The sequence below is a fragment of the Callospermophilus lateralis genome, chromosome 14, assembly GCF_048772815.1.
Source record: "Callospermophilus lateralis isolate mCalLat2 chromosome 14, mCalLat2.hap1, whole genome shotgun sequence".
In the NCBI taxonomy this organism is placed as follows: Eukaryota; Metazoa; Chordata; class Mammalia; order Rodentia; family Sciuridae; genus Callospermophilus; species Callospermophilus lateralis.
Window position 1 is genome coordinate 1542716 of NC_135318.1, and position 15480 is coordinate 1558195.

The following is a 15480-nucleotide window of genomic DNA, read 5'->3' on the forward strand; positions in this document are numbered from 1 at the left end:
GTGAGAGCGCACGGTTTTCCACCCCCCAGCAATCAAGAAGTGCCCCCTCTGGGGCAGAACCAAGGACACTGGGATTTGTTACAACGGTGAAATGGAGAGCAAACAGTACAGTAAAAGTATGACCTGACTCTAAGAAATGCTGTCCTCTCCAGCAGTCAGTGCAAATTCACGCCCCACACACGTGCCTGGTCCCCTGGTCCCCAAGCTCCATCCCACTCTGCCGAGAGGTTCAGCCACAGGCCCCACCATGCCCATATCATGCGGAGAGAATAACAATATACAAACCTTCATGGTGACCCCTGGGCCTTTGTACATTCTGCAGAGCTGTTTGAACCCTAAACTAAATGAGCAGACTGGTGAGTAACAGGGTCCGGAGGGCTTTGCACCTGCCTGTCTCAGGAATTCAGAGCTGATGCTTTGGCTCCGTTTTTCTTTCTCTTTAAAGGAGGAGGACCTGCTCGGCAGACCAAAGGACACGCTGACCCGCGCCTCGCCCTCCAGGTACACCCAGTAGCCACAGCCCCAGCCCCAGGGACAGATCTGAACGGACGTCAGGTCCCAGGTCAGACTTGCCCAGCCTGGTAGTGAGGAGCCTGTCCCAGGCAGCTGCCTGGTTCCGGGAGCAACCTGCTAACCCACCCTCACCCGCACACCCGGCAAGACCCGCTTTCTCTTCAATGCCCCTCTACGCAGCCCTCTCCCCCAAAGGTGATGGGAGCACGTGGCCCTCCCACGGGGAAGAGGTCTGAGGCCCCAGGAGAGACGGGGTCAGGGGCCTCAGAGCCTGGCCTGGGCACCCGGGAGTGAGACGTGTGTCCCCCTCGCACTGTGCATCTGAGCAGAGCTGTGTCCACAGGGAGGGAGGCAGGTGGTGAGGACCGGGCTGCCGGGCCCACACCAGCCAGGCTGAGGGACAGGCTCGGTGCCACGCAGCAGCAGCACCAGGGACGATGGGTGCCGGGCACGGCCAGCCAGTGCCCATACCCTCTCCAAGACATCAGCCCATGGTTGTCCACCCGGGACAGAGCTCCGCTCCCCTGCTCTGTGCCAACAGACCTCCTGGAGTCCTGGAGCTCTCTCGGCCCACCCCAAACCTCAGCCCCACACACCCCGCTCCCTTTCCAGTGCTCTTCTGAGAAGAAAGCCATGCCTGGACCCCGCGGGCATTGCCGGGGGAGCAGGAGAGTGTGGCCCAGGAACAGCCGGCAGCCCACCAACATGACCAGCAACCCACTTCCGGGTCTGTGCCAAAAGGAACAGGGTCTTGAAGATGCCCTGTCTTGGTCCTCCTTCTGCTCTGTGACTGCCCAGCATGGTGAGAACACAGGCTTGGCCACGAGGTCCACGGTCGTCCAGGGACCTCGCTGGTGGGACTCTGGTAGATCCAAAGGCAGCCCCAGCCTCCACGGCCAGAGGGTGTGCCCAAGAATCAGCCAAGCAAACTTTTGAGGAGACCCACCCTAGAGATGACTGTTGACCCACTGACCTGCCAATCCATGAGCCCACAGAGGACCGTGTCCATGACCTAGTCACCTCTTAAAGCTCCCACCTGGTTGCACCTTGGGATCCCACAACAGGAAGGAATGTCAGCCCGAGACTTGGGGGGCAGTCACCCACGTTCACAGTAGACCTATTCAACAGCCAAAAAGTGACCACCCGTGTCTATCAGCTGACGCAGGGACAGACAAAGGGAGGTCTGGACAGGCAGTGGAACATTAGTCAGCCCCCAAAATGAAATCCTGACACCTGCCGCAAGGAGGCTCACCCCGGAAGCCATGGCACCAAGTGATCCTCCCAGACACAAAGGACAGGTGCCGTGTGCTCCTGCTCACAGGGAACCTGGAGCAGCCGAACTCTGGGAGAGAGCTTGGGGGACTAGTTAGAGCTCAGTGGGGAGGGCTTTGGCTTTGCAGGAGGAAAGAGTCTGGGGACGGCAATGGTGGTGGCCCTGGGACAGGCACATGCAGGTGATGCCCCTGGCTGCACTTGAAGTGACGCGGTAGCAGGCCCGGTGCACACGGCAGGGAGAGAGGCCGGTGGAGGGCAGGCGCGTCCTGTGCTGAGCTGCTCGCGGGGAGAAGGCAGTGGGTCTGCTCAGGCCTGGGACCCACCCTGATGGCTGGGTGACTCTGGACAAGCTTTAGGCTCCACCGTATAAACCGAGAGAGGACCACCCCCCTTGCGGCCTGGGGAGAAAACCAGATGCATAAAATCGCTGCTTCTGTTCCACACAAGCAAGGGCCCGGGGGTACATATGCACGGCCAGGCCCACCCGTGCCCACTTGCCACCCACCAACACGCACGGCCAGCTGGAGGCCCTGCATGGTGATACCTGCCCGCCAGCTCTGCTCCCTGCCGGCAGCTGCCACGAAGCAGTTGGTGGAGCAGGGGCCTGCGGAGGCGCGGGCAGCCTCGCCCAGCTCACAGCAGGTGGAAGGCAGCCATGCCGGGCGTGAAGGGCACCTCACTCTTGGAACTGTTGGAAAAGAAGCCTGAGTGAGGGTTAGGGCTCGGCAGCCAAGAAGCACAGGAGAAGGTGCCGCGCACGGAGCTCCAGTTCTCCCACCAGCACTGCAGCTGTCCGTGATTTTGACAGTGGCCATCCTGTCGTGTGGAGAGGCTGGGCGTGCCCTGGTGGCTGAACTTACCATCCTCCGGCCTCAGACTCCCAAGGCACTGGGATTACAGGCGTGTGCGACTGCGCTGGCATACAGTGGAGCTAGTGCACATGAGTGTGAGGAGGGGAGGGCCCGTAACGGGTGTGGCGCACCTCCGGATCTTGCCGAGAAGCAGAGAAGAGAGCTGTGGGTGACGAAGAGAAGCCGCTGATCCTGACCTGTGTTGTCCTCTGTCACACATCAGTGACTGCCGCTGTCTCTCCAGACACCCAGGCACAATGACTCCTGAGCCGCCACTCAGCACCCTGCCTGTCTACACACAGAAGTGAAATCACTGCCCCACGTGCCTGCCCTGCTGGGCTTCCTGTCCCACTGTCCTCAACCTGGAAGGCGGCGGAAGTCAGCGTCCCCGTGTCCCAAGCCACACACGGGAGCAAGCCTCAATATATCCTTCCAGTCCAGCCCCTCCTTACCCCCGGGACAGTCCTCACCCTTCCGCACGTGGCCTGCACGCAGCCTCCCCAGTGACGTGCCCAAACAGCCTCCCCACCTGCCCGACCCATCATGTCGGTGGTGCGGGTCACCTGCCTTAGTCACCCAGGTCCTGGTGCATTGCCTGCCGGGGTGTTATTGATGGAGCTGCTGTTGTCCTTGTTCCCAGTTCCTGCAAGACACTGTAGAAGGACCTGAGTAATCTACTAACCAGGAGGAAGCAGGTCAGGTCAGCGAGGAGTCACAGATTTCTTTAAGCATCCAAGAATCCACCTTCCCGCATCATACGCCTGCCCTGCCGGGGTCCCAAGTTGGCAAGAACCCTGGGTGACATGCTCCTCTCAGATGGCCTTCCTGAAGACGTGGAAACCAGAGGAAAGGCACTGGGCGCTGTGTGCAGAACGCTCGTGCAGAGCAGCTAGCTGCAGGTGAAGCGGGGAGCCCAGGGCCCGCTGCTCAGGTGTGCAGCTCCCACAGGAGGAGGCCACGCCTGAGGACCTGACCACATCCCTGGGCTCCAGGCACAGGAGCAGGAACCCAGCCCCGGAGCAGGGAGCCACTTCTGCCTCCATCCTGCAGGGAGCACAGAAGAGCAGGCACCTCCTGCCCTGGGCATAGCAGCCTGGGTGCAGGGAATCAGGGGGGCCAAGGTCCTGCGGCTGGCTGCTCCTACTTTCCTGGAGGCTTCCACCACGGGCGGAGCAGAGCCACTGAAAGCTTGAAGTGGGCTGGGGTCCCTGGCGGCCCCAGCGCTACTGGCTGAACACAAGCCACACTCCCTGCTCCACAGCCGGGCCAGCAGATCTCCGTCTCCACCTCAGCTCTGGGACCCTCAGCCTAGGATGGTGCAGCCTGGGCCCTTTACTGTCCCCACGCTGCCCTCAAGCCCACAGGCCTTCAACCCAGAGGACAAGTCGGCACATGGAGGAGGCGTTTCCAGGCAACGGCCGGGACCTCTCGGGTGCAGCCCTCCCCCCTGGACTCCAGGGCCTCCCTTCACACCTCACTGCCCTCCCTCTCAGGAAGTGCCTGCCTCCAACAGATGGCCCTGATGGCCCACGGAGGAGGAGCCCAGGTGCCCCCTGAAGGCCGCAGGGTAGGTGGTGGGAGTCGCTGCACAGCACTCTGAGGAAAGTGAGGCCTGTCCAGCTGACACCCAGCCTGGACTGGAAGGAGCCCCTCTGGTTGCCACCAATGTGTGCCTGCCTCAGGAAGCTGGGAGTCCAGCAGGCAGGTCACACATCCCCACAGCCTGTCACTGTGGGAGGGACGAAAGGAAGGAAGGTGGACGCTGGCCCTTCAGAAGTCAGCCCGGCTCACACAGGCAGTACTGTCTGCTGACGCTGGTGCTGTCTCCAGCCCTCCCTTCCTGTGACCCGGAGGCGTGGTTCTCCCACTCCTGGGTGTGCAGCGGCACACGTGCACAGAGACACACATGCACAGAGACACACATGTTGCACACACACACACACTGGTGTGTGCACACACATGCATATGTACAGACACATGAAGCTACTCACAGCACCATGTGTTCAGGTGCACAGACACACACATACACATGTGTGTACAAACAAAGACTTGTGTGTGCACATCAGTGATAGGCAGTGTTTGTGTGTGTGCAAGCTTACATGCACATGAAACATGCACATATGTGCATACATACACCAGCACACATGTATGGAGCACAAGAAATATGGCTGTGTGCACAGCCTCACACAGGTACACATGTGTTCACATACCATTTTTGTGCATGGAATTTGTATTTGCACATGCCAGCTCACAGAGCATGCACATGTGCACACACAAATACACACCAGCAATAAACATATGCACACACGTACTTAGGATTTCCTTGAGGCTGGAGAGACACTCTGGGTTTTCACCCTGGGCCTGCCTGGCTGATGACCTGCTGCCGAGCACCAACTTCCCCGCAGCCCATCGGGAGGAAGAAATATGGAACCATTATCACACCATTAACTCAGAGCTAATGGTCCAGGTTCATCACCCCTTTTTCCTGATGCGACATAACCGCATGAACCTGCCCCGTCCAAAGAGTGACTCATCAGCGGCAGCCACAAATCAGCCTCGCTGGGCAAGGGGAAAGCCACGCATGCTCACCTTCTGGCTCGGAGGGCTGGTGGGCTGCGTTGGTCAGGAGCTTGGTTCATGGTTCCAGTCAAAAAGCACCGCCTCTGTTAGGTGGAGCTGTGTGCAAGGTTGCCTGACTGGAATCCAAGCCACGCTCCCCTGAGTGCAAAAGCGAAGTCGACGGAGCCAGCGGGCCTGTGTGGGAGGCTCCGCCTGTCCTGTGGTGTAGCCCTCTGTTCTTGGCAGGTCTTCGCAGTGTCCTAAGGTCCCCTTGGTGACCAGAGGGACCACGTGGGGCAGCCAATGCAATAAATCAGGACCCTCAGAGCCCTGGCTCTGCTTGCCACCCGGAGGTGCTCACTGTCCCTTCCTCCCCACGTCCTTCATAGGAGAAGGACACACATCCCCTCTGAGAGGAGAGATGTGGGAAACCTTAAAGCAAAAGGCCTCCTCTCTCTTGTCCTTTGAGAGGCCATCATCCCCACCCACCCACACCTCTCCTGACCACAGATGGGCCACGCCTGTCTGTGCTGGTGCCTGGCACACAGGAGAAGGTGCCCGTGGGCCCTCCCAAGAGTGGGTGCTGGGTGCAGAGAAAGGCAGAGACGCAGGCGGGACCAAGGCACGAGAACGGTTTCCTTTATAGATTCTTCAGAACGTGTGAGAGTAAGGAATCAGAAAAATGCAAAAGACAAAGGTCGGTGTTACAATGCAATCCAACGGTTAGATGAGGTCTCTGGTGAGGAGGAGGCTGAGTTGTCAAGTCACCCCAAGAGCAGATAGAGCGTCTGGGCGCTCATGCCCCCACACTCACAAGCTGAAGCCTCACTCCCACGCGAGGGTGGCAGGAGGGGCCTTTGTAAGGAACGAAGTCATGGGGAGGTGCCCTTGGGTGGCATCAGTGCCCCATGAAGACCCTTGGCCACGGGAGGACAGCGCGAGAAGCCACCATCTGTGAGCAGGAACACAGGCCCTGCAGACCCCGCCCTGCCTAGGACCTCTGGCCTCAGAACTGGGCAGAGAGAATTTGCTGTCCCTTCGCCACCAGTGTTGGTACCCTGCCAGAGCAGCCCCCCAGAGCTCAGCCCCTCAGCGAGGGAAAGGCCCCCAAGAGGGTGTGCTGTGCGGCCCGTTCCTACCAGGAACAGCGCTGGCCTCCCAGTCTGGGAAGGAGCCGCAGCACCAGAGACACAGGGTGGGCACAGAGAGGTGAGGAGCAAGGCGGGGACACTGGAGGTCCTGCTCTGCCTCCTGCTGACCAGGTCCTGAGGTTGCAGGGCCAGCTCATGATGGGGGAGCCAGCCCCGACAGCCCGGACTTCCAGCAGGGAGGGAGGGGCCGCCTCTCCACTCCACCTCCCCAGGCACCACGCGCTGCCTTCTGTAGTGGACTCCAGAGCTCCCAGAGCCCCTTGGCCTGCGATGGCCATGGGCGGTCAGCTTGTCAGTGAGGCTGACTTCGTTTAGTGAGACTTACTTTGTTTTAGAGGGCTCAGTCTGTGGTCCACTGGCTCCAAGGCAGAACCACCATGGCATTGGTGGCCGCTCAGCTGGTAGAAGAATAAACTGCAGGGCACCCCCCACTGCCTCCACCCAGGTCCACTCCCCGTGCCCCTTCAGCCATGAAGGGGTCACTGCACGTCATGGACTCTTCATTGCCTGGGGGCCCCGCCTGGGGGCCCGGTTGCCCTGGGACCACGGTTGCAACACACAAGCCCTCTCTCGGGCCTTCAGGTCCAGGCGGCATGGCTGCCGGCCGACCCACCTACGGTGCCAACCTCTCACTCAGCTTCCCTCAGGCGCCCGGCTTCATGGGTCAGTTCTCGCTGAGAACCGCCACCCCTTAGGGCTCAAGTCGCCTGGTCTCCCGCTCACAGCCCCAGGGCCAGGAACCAGCGCAGGCTGAGGGAGAGGCCTTCCCTTCCCTCCACAGGGGCTCCCTGGGGATGCTGGACTGGGCCTGGGAGACCAGGCTGGCGTCATGCCACCCATGGGATGGACGAGGCCATGGCTGGGGCACAGTTCTTCTGCCCCCGTGGCCTCACCCTGAGAGCCCCTCACCTGAGGGACAGAACAGGCTCTCCATGGGGCGGTGAGGACCCAGGAACAACAGCAGAGGCCCAGCCCACACTGCACACCGTCTGCTCCACTGCGTCCCCAGGTCAGAGTGACTGTGAGGCCACCCAGGTTGGAGGCATCAGAACCATCTCTGCAGAGCCCCGCTTGCCCCTCACGTGGTGTGGATGCCATTCCCCTTGTCTCCTGGTGACATGGCCTGAAGCCAATGAGGAGAGGCCCTTCAACGCCCTCTTGGCCTGGGAGGGCAGCCAGGAGGGTTGAACGTGTGCTCAGCGCCCAGCTCCGTCTGCAGCCTCCCACTGTGACCCGAGGTGACCAGGCTTTCAAGCCCAGAGTCCCAGCTGTGGGAGGACGAGGGTAGTGCATACCTCCTGGGCTGTTGGGGCTCAGTGAGCCCCTGTGCCAGCCCCCTGGGCTGGCAGCCTCCACCACGGCCACAGTCCTCCAGGGGCAGCGCTCTGGCCACCTCCTCAGCCACGTCACTCCAGACACACTCGCCCTGATTCCAAGTGGGGATGACCCCACTTGCTTTTGTTTGGGGCACCTGCCACAAGCCACTTGGCCAGGTGGGGTGGGACATGTGGCCCTGTCTCTCCCCGCCCAGGTGCTGGTGCTGGGGTGGCAGAAGGCTCTGGCTCACCTGGGCCTGTAGCTGGGCAGTGGTGTGGCCCTCTCTGTGCTCCCCCTCGAGGTAGGACTGACTCTGCCCTCTGGGGACTCAATCCAGAAGTCCCTGAGCACTGGACAGAGCTGCACGGACACTCTGGGCTTGTCTGGCTCAATCACTGCGCGATGCAGGAGATGACGGAAGGTCTTCCCACACCCCCTCTGACCTCTGAGTCCACCTTAAAGATCCAGCACTTTATCATTTATTCATATTGCTTTATGCAGTGGGCTTCCTGTGAGCCAAGTCCAGCGCAGTGAGACACAGCCTGCATGAATAAATGAACACCCAGGAAGCCCCAGCACCGCAGACCGCCCGACTGCCTACTGCCTGCCGGCCTCGAGGATGCTCATCGATCGCCCCTGCTCTCGACCCCCGGCCCCTGACCTCTGTCCTTGGAGAGGAGGGTCACGTCAGCAGCTTTCCTGCGGCCATCGGTAAACCTTGCTGAGTTAGACCCTCATTCCTCTTCCTGATTAGACCTTCCGTTCTGTTTCCATCTGGAAAAATGTCATCGGTTCTGGTGATTTACTTCCCTCGGGTCTGTCACGTTGCCCCATAACCTCATTCCCAGGACTTCAATCTCTCAGCACCTGACTTGGACTTATTGAGAAAGATGTCCTCAGAATAAGAATCGTCTTGCTGCTCTGCGAAGACCAGAGCTCAGGGCGGCCAGCTGGCTGCCGCGCAGCCTCCTCCCCACTGGCCGAGCTCCAGGTGCCACTGTGTCTCTGGTGCCATGGGAAGGGGGATGGCTAGAGGACTCTGAGGGCCTCAGGACTGTGGTGGCAGGGTCACACCTTAGCTGGGCAAGGAGGCCACAGAGGCACAGAATAGCAGGACTGGGACCTCAGAGACCCGGCTCACATGGAGCCCCACCTCCTGCCCAGCTGAGGCACAACCGGGCTCTCCCAGAGGTGCATCAGGGCCTGGAGCCCAGAGGCCCCAAGTCCAGCCAGGAAAGGAGTGCCCAGTCCTTTCCGAGACAGAATGGCCTAGCTGCTCTGACAATGCCACCTGTCCTCAGGAAACACGCATCAGGAATGTCAGCAGGGCCACCCACCACACCTCAGCTTGCAGAGGTGTCTGCCACCAGCCGGTGAAGCGATCCAGGCCCTTCGCACCACGCAGACCTTCCCAGAGCCAGGCTGTGAGTCTGCATGCCCTGGCTCCTCCCACCCCAAGACCAGCACAGAGCACCGGCAGGATTTGCTGGAGGGACCGATGGATGGACAGACGGACAAATGGATGGACGAGTGGGTGTTCTGAGGTGAATACCCCCCTTGTGTCCATTTCCAGAGTGAGCACCCCACGGTGCTCCCTGCTGCCCCAGTGTGGCTGTGGGCAGGTGCTCATTCTTGTCCCAGGCAGCTGGGAATCCAGGGCCTGGGGCACTCAGCACAGGCATGTGCATAGGAGGTGGCTGTGGGGGCAGCAAGGGCAGCAGAGGACCAGGATCCACCATGTGTGATCAATTCTGGGACCATGGTAAAGCAGATGATGATTCTGCAGGTCTGGGTGGTGCCAAAGCCTTGCCACAGGTCCAGGACCACACCTGAGTGACAGCGACATGGGACACATCTGCCTGTGCACACCCTTTCCTGGGACAGAGGTGGGCTTGTGGTATAGGATTCAGGGTGCTGGGAGATGCTGAGGGCTGACGGTGGGACGAGCGAGGGGCCTGCCCCACTCAAGGGGACTGGAGAATCCTGGGAACACTGTCTGAGGGGACTCCCGAGTTCGAGGGGGCCAGGGCTCCTCCACCATCAGCAGAGTGTGCGTGGAACAGGGTTACCCGCTGCTGTGGCCCCCCACTAGTTGCAGCCTCCTGCTTGACCAGCGTGAGGGGACAGGGCTTTTCCAGGCTTATTTCCTCCTCTTACATTTTTAAAGACTAACTGCGTGTTCCTCTGTTCCATTAAGACAACGCCGGCAACCTTGAAGGTGCCCTCTGTGCACTTCCCTGGGCTCCAGGGAGGCCGCAGAGCAAGGCTGAAGGAAGGGGCTTTATGAAATACACAGCCCGCCTCCGGAAATGAGTCTCCACCTCACTGGTGGCCACAGAGCCACAGGTGCCGCAGGTTGCCCTGTCAATGAGCCTCGCCTAAGTTTTATTAAAATCTTTCTGAAAATTTCATCCTTTTCCTCCTGGAAGCCAGTTGGACTCAGCACCATTGGCCTCTTCCATGCTGGAATGATTGTGTGACTTTGAACTCAGCCTTTGAGTGTGCCCACAAGCCTGCTCTGGGGACCAGGGCCACCTTCTCTGCAGGGCCCTGGCTGCTGCCCTCAAACCCCTCTGGTTACACCTCTCCTCCCCACCTGCACCATCACCTCCTGAGCCAGGAGGACCCTCTCCCCTGACCCACCAGATGGTGGAAGATGGTGGACGTGCGGGTGTCTGTGTCCCTCTCCAGCTTGTTCCCCTGGGGATGCCAAATCTCAGGTGGAACCTTTACTCTGAAGACTGCTTTGCTGAGTGAGCTCAGTCCTGGCGTCCAGGAGACAGCGCCCCTCTGGGTGCCCCAGGCTGTCCTCCATCTTCCAGCGCTGCCCATCCCACAGAGCAATGCTGCCTGACAGCTGTGGTCCTGGGACCTTGTGCTGAGCTCACTCGCTGGCCTGCTCTGGTAGGCCATTAGCCAGGACCACCTCCTCTGACCCTCACAATGTGTGTGAAAATGAATAAGCAAGTCGTGGTTCTGCCGTGATCATTTCACACACCAGAGAGTCACGGCCCAGACTCGTCTGTGCCTGCTCGCCCTCCAGCTCCCCATCGAAACCCACCTACGGTCCAGTGCTGTCTCCCATCACCATCTGCAAGCCAGGCCACTGTGCACACCGGACCCCTGGGCCGTCACACTAACACCACGCACCACACAGACACTAACGCCACAGTGACACCAGGTTGATGCCATGCTTATGCCTCAATAAAGTCACACGAACACCACACACCATACAATCCATACAATGCCATGTTAATATCATACACCATGCCAACACGACACTGATGTCAGGCCGACGCCATTCACCATGCTAACAGCACGCTGACCACACTGGAGTGCCAGGCTAATGCCCCCAGCGGGCACCCAGCCTCTGCAGACTTTCAGGAGCACCCAGGGCAGGCGCCCACATGCCATGCCTTACTCCAGCGTGAACTGAACCTGAACCTTCTTGGCACAAATCAACAGGGGCTGAGAGGAGCCACAGAGGGTGGCGTCAGGAGTTGAGCTCCCACACGGGTCCTGACACCCTCTCAGTGGGAGGCAGGTGGACATGAAGTCCTGGAGTCTCCAGAGCATGTCCCCAGTGCCCCAAGGTACTCCTACCAGCGGCCACACTCTTCAACAGAACTCAGCAAGAGGAGCACAGCTGCAGTCCCACAGAGCAGACTCCTCGACAGACTCCTCAAGCTTCAAGCTCCGTGACAGACGTGCTGGGTCCCAAGACAGAAGCCCTCGAGCAGAGAGCAGCAGCCACGCTGTCATGCCCCGTCAGCGGCCACCGAGCCACCGCTGACGGGACCTCTCCAGGGCCTCCACACCCGTCACAGCCTCCTCACCACTTCTTGATTTAAAATGCAAAGTCCTTCAGGCCACTTCCACCAGAAGGCGACGGTCCACCCTGCAGAGAGCCCTCGCATACACAGCCCGCGCCCCCGGTGCACTGGGCGGCAGAGATGTCCTGCTCCTTAACCATGAGACGGTACATACAGGGCATCATGGCGCAGGCGACCAGCCCAGCACAGGTACAAACAGGACCTGCACGTCTGTTCTGAAGGCTGAGGCAGGAGGATCGTGAGTTCAAAGCCAGCCTCACAACTTAGTGAGGCCCTAAGCACTCGGTGAGACTCTGAGTTTATTTTTATATTTAAATACAGTATTAAAAAGGACTGAGGATGTGGCTCAGTGGTCACTTCCCCTGGGTTCAATTCCCAGTACCAAAAAGAAAAGTGAAATCTAAAGTTACAAAGTAAAAGCATTGTTTAAAGGAGGGAGCAGATTTCTACACCTCCCTGGGAGAATCCGACAGGACTGGCTAGAGTGGGGACAGGTAAGCACGAGCTCCCAAGACCTGGCCACCAGCTGGGACTGGGAACCACCCAGAGCACTGACCTTCATCAGGTTGTCCCCCTCCTCCTCACAACTGGGCTGACGGCAGCTGCTTCCCAGGGCGCCTTTAATAAAGCTCACTGCATCTCTGCTGAGCTAATTTAATCACTCAGGTGAGTGACTCTCTCCATTTACACCAGCTGGTTTCTGATGGCGCTCCCAAACGTGTCAACCACCACACAAATCAAACAGGGCAGAGCGGCCCCCGCAGTGACCCTCCTTGCTTAATTAAACTGCATCTAGCAGTGACCTGGATGGCGGGCGCTATCCCCGGCACCACACCGTGAAATCTGCCAGGAGCTAGCTCTCCCCAGGCAGCCCTACCAACCCTCCAGCTCAGAGGCCACCATGCCTGCAGAAGATGCTGCTCAAGGGCACCGCGATCGTGGAAGGCAGGCTGAGACGGGGAGACAGAAGCCGTGTGCTTTTTAATTATTGCAGATCTCACCTGAAGAAACGGTACCTCTGTCAGAGTTAAGGGATGACTAATAGTTTCTCTCCCCATGCATCTGGCAGAGCGGTGCCCAGAATTATGATAATTGCCCCTTGTCTGTACATACTGTCTTTCCTCCAAAGAGTCTGAATCTTCCAAAGATTGCTTCAATTTATCGTTCAACATTGCCGAGGGCAGAAAAAAAGTAATATTAGTGGGTCAGACAAATAGATCCATTTGATAGGGGTTAACCAGAGAAGAGGTAAAAGTCCCTCATCACAAGTCTAGCATTTTACACGGTGGTCAAGTCAGGGAGGATTCAAATTGTCCTCTAGAAGTGCATTAGTTGGGGTAACAAACTCTGAAACAAGTGGCTTTGCCCACTGAAACCTATCTGCTGCTCAGATCCCAGTGGCCACGTCACCTCCTTGCAGTGACCCAGGGACCATGGACATCTCCAACCTGTGGGACTTCCAGAGCATCCATGGAGCCCTTTGCTGACCTGTGCATTCAGCTGGCCCTTGGGCACAGGCCAACAGCATGAAGGGCCCGTGATGGGCAAGGACTGGGCACGCAGCACTCACTGCCGCCCTCGCTGTTGGCCAGAACCCGATCTCCTGGCCATGACTGACGGCGGAGGAGGCTCGGCAACAGAGTAGGCAGGACAGCCAGGAGCCTCCAGCCCAGAACACGGCACCTGCTTCCTTCCTATCCTCCCTGAACAGGAAACACACGGCTGTGGAGCCAGCCAGGTGAGCAGGCCCACAGAGCTCTCGCACGCTGACCACACCAACAACGGACAGAATTCAGGGCTGTCATCTGAGGACTCCAGGGGGCAGCTCTGGCGGGCCAATTGGACAGGAAGTCGTCCTGACCAGGGCCAGCGCAGCGGGGAGCTCCTTGGCTTGCCTTCTCTGTCCTCAGCTTCGCCCCTAGGCAGTTGGAGTCTCAGAGCTGCGCCCCCAGCAGGACAGAACCACTCAGGGAGAAGGCCCTCTCTGGGCCAGACGCTGGAGGCGGGTCTCGCAGGCCCGAGAGCAATGGCCACGGCCAGGCCCTGGTTTCTTCCTCCCACCCCTTGCCCTGCTCTGGCCTGCCCAGTCATGCAGGGTGCAGACGTCACCTCTCTGGCTGGAAGGATGGAGAAAAGGGGCCTCTGCTCTCCAGAAGCACTGGAGGGAGTCCACTGGTTCTCGCTTTCGTCTTCCCACCAACCCTGAAACATCCCTTAGGGAACTGCAAGACAGCCCCTGGGAACAAATCTAAGGAAGGGAAACCAGAGCTTTCTAACCAAAGGCCGGGGGCACTGGTGTCCTGTGATCTGGAGAGCACTGGGGAGTGTCTGGGGAGGCAGTGTGAGAGAAGGTCCCCTAACCACGAGGAGCGACCTGCCCGGTCACACTGGAGCAGGCTCACACTGTGAGTCAGCGGCGCTGCCAGAACAGCGTTCCACAGGTTGGGCTGGAAGTCCAAGACCAGGGTGCCCGCACGTGTCCAGCTCTGGGGAGGGCCTCTTCCTAAATCACAGATGGGTACCTTCTCACTGTGTCCTCAGAAGGTGCCCTGTCCTCTGGTCTCTCCTCTCACAGGGGCACTGATCCCCTCCTGGTGGCTCCACCCTCACGGCCTCATCCAGCCCTGATCACCTCCAAGGGCCCACCTCCAGTCACCATCACGACCTGTCCAGGGCTGCAGCATGCAATTATGGGGACACAATCTCAGTCCATGGCACAAACTAGAGGATTTGGAAACTGAACTGGCACTAAAATCACTCCCCAGCAGTGAGACAGCCCCTGTGGTCATACCTGATGGCCCCAGAGAATCGGGGTACAGGTTCTCAGTTCGTGCATGGTTGACACCTCAGCTGGACTGTCCCTGGTGGGAGAGACTGTCCTGTGCAATGCAGGATGTGTTGCAGCATCCCAGGTCTCTATCCACTAGATGCCAGCAGCAACCCACAGCTGGGACAATCAGAACTGCTCTGGTCACTTCCAAAGCCCTCTTGGGCAAAGTCACCCCTGGCTGAAAACCACTGACATAAACAGGACTCAGCTCCTTGGGCATAGGATTCACTATGCCTGGGGTGTAATCTGAAATTGCATGACATACTTAGATCCAGGAGAACCTGACAGATTCACAAGTTTGGGGAGACTCAGCCCATGTCTAGCTTGAGATGTCCCAGAAGTCTGAATCACCTAAGCTTTAAGGCAGCCCAATGGCTGTGCTTCATAAGGTGCAGGTGACCAAGGTGAGCCTTCCCAGAATCAGAGAAGGGCAGTGCCCTGGGGAGATGAGCTACTCTAAACTGAGAGCTTCAGAACTGAAGGAAGACAATGGCCAAAAACCAAGCCACAAGGAAGCTTCAACTGTAGAATTCTGATAAGGGGAAAAGGAGAGCTTGATGACAGGTGAGCACAGTCCGTCTCAGATCAGAGAGGAAGGAAAGAGTGGGAAACACAAGAAGAAAAGCCGCTTCCGAAACCCAGTTCCGACCTCCCAGCACAGGGTCCTGCCCGAGCAGCTCCCTGGCAAACTCACGGCCCATTCCAGGTGAGACCACCCGGCCGCTCCTGCCCCTCCTGCCCCTCCTTCCGCTCCTACCCCTCCTGCCACTCCTACCCCTCCTGCCACTCCTGCCACGGGGGGGGGGGGGCATCTGCTTGGCTCTCACGGGCCGGTCTTGCTGATGGCAGCAGTGGACAAGGGCACTACAATAAGAGAACACGAGACCCATGTCCCTCCTGAACCAAAGCACAAAGCCTCCCGGGACGGCAGCATGACACAGTGGCACTAGAAGGGCAGCACCAGGAGACGAGGGCCACGGGCTCCCGAGGAGCAGTCAGCGCCGCCACCTCAGACAGGCGCATGGGGCAGTGGCACCATGACACAGGACACAGGCAGTGGTCACAGGACACACCCCCGACAGACCGCATATCTGACACAAAAAGATTTCCCAGATCGTCACAATGGGAGGGACACCGGTATCCAATACAGA

General features: G+C 59.1%; 1 long non-coding RNA gene across 1 annotated transcript; it reads right to left on the reverse strand.

The window, feature by feature from the left end:
* Positions 1-1163: 1163 nt before the first annotated feature.
* LOC143380657 (uncharacterized) lies at positions 1164-2797 on the reverse strand. Its single transcript, XR_013088676.2, has 3 exons — positions 2649-2797; positions 2333-2476; positions 1164-2186 (listed from the first exon to the last, which is right to left on the reverse strand). It is a non-coding gene; the product is annotated as an uncharacterized LOC143380657 (long non-coding RNA).
* Positions 2798-15480: the final 12683 nt, after the last annotated feature.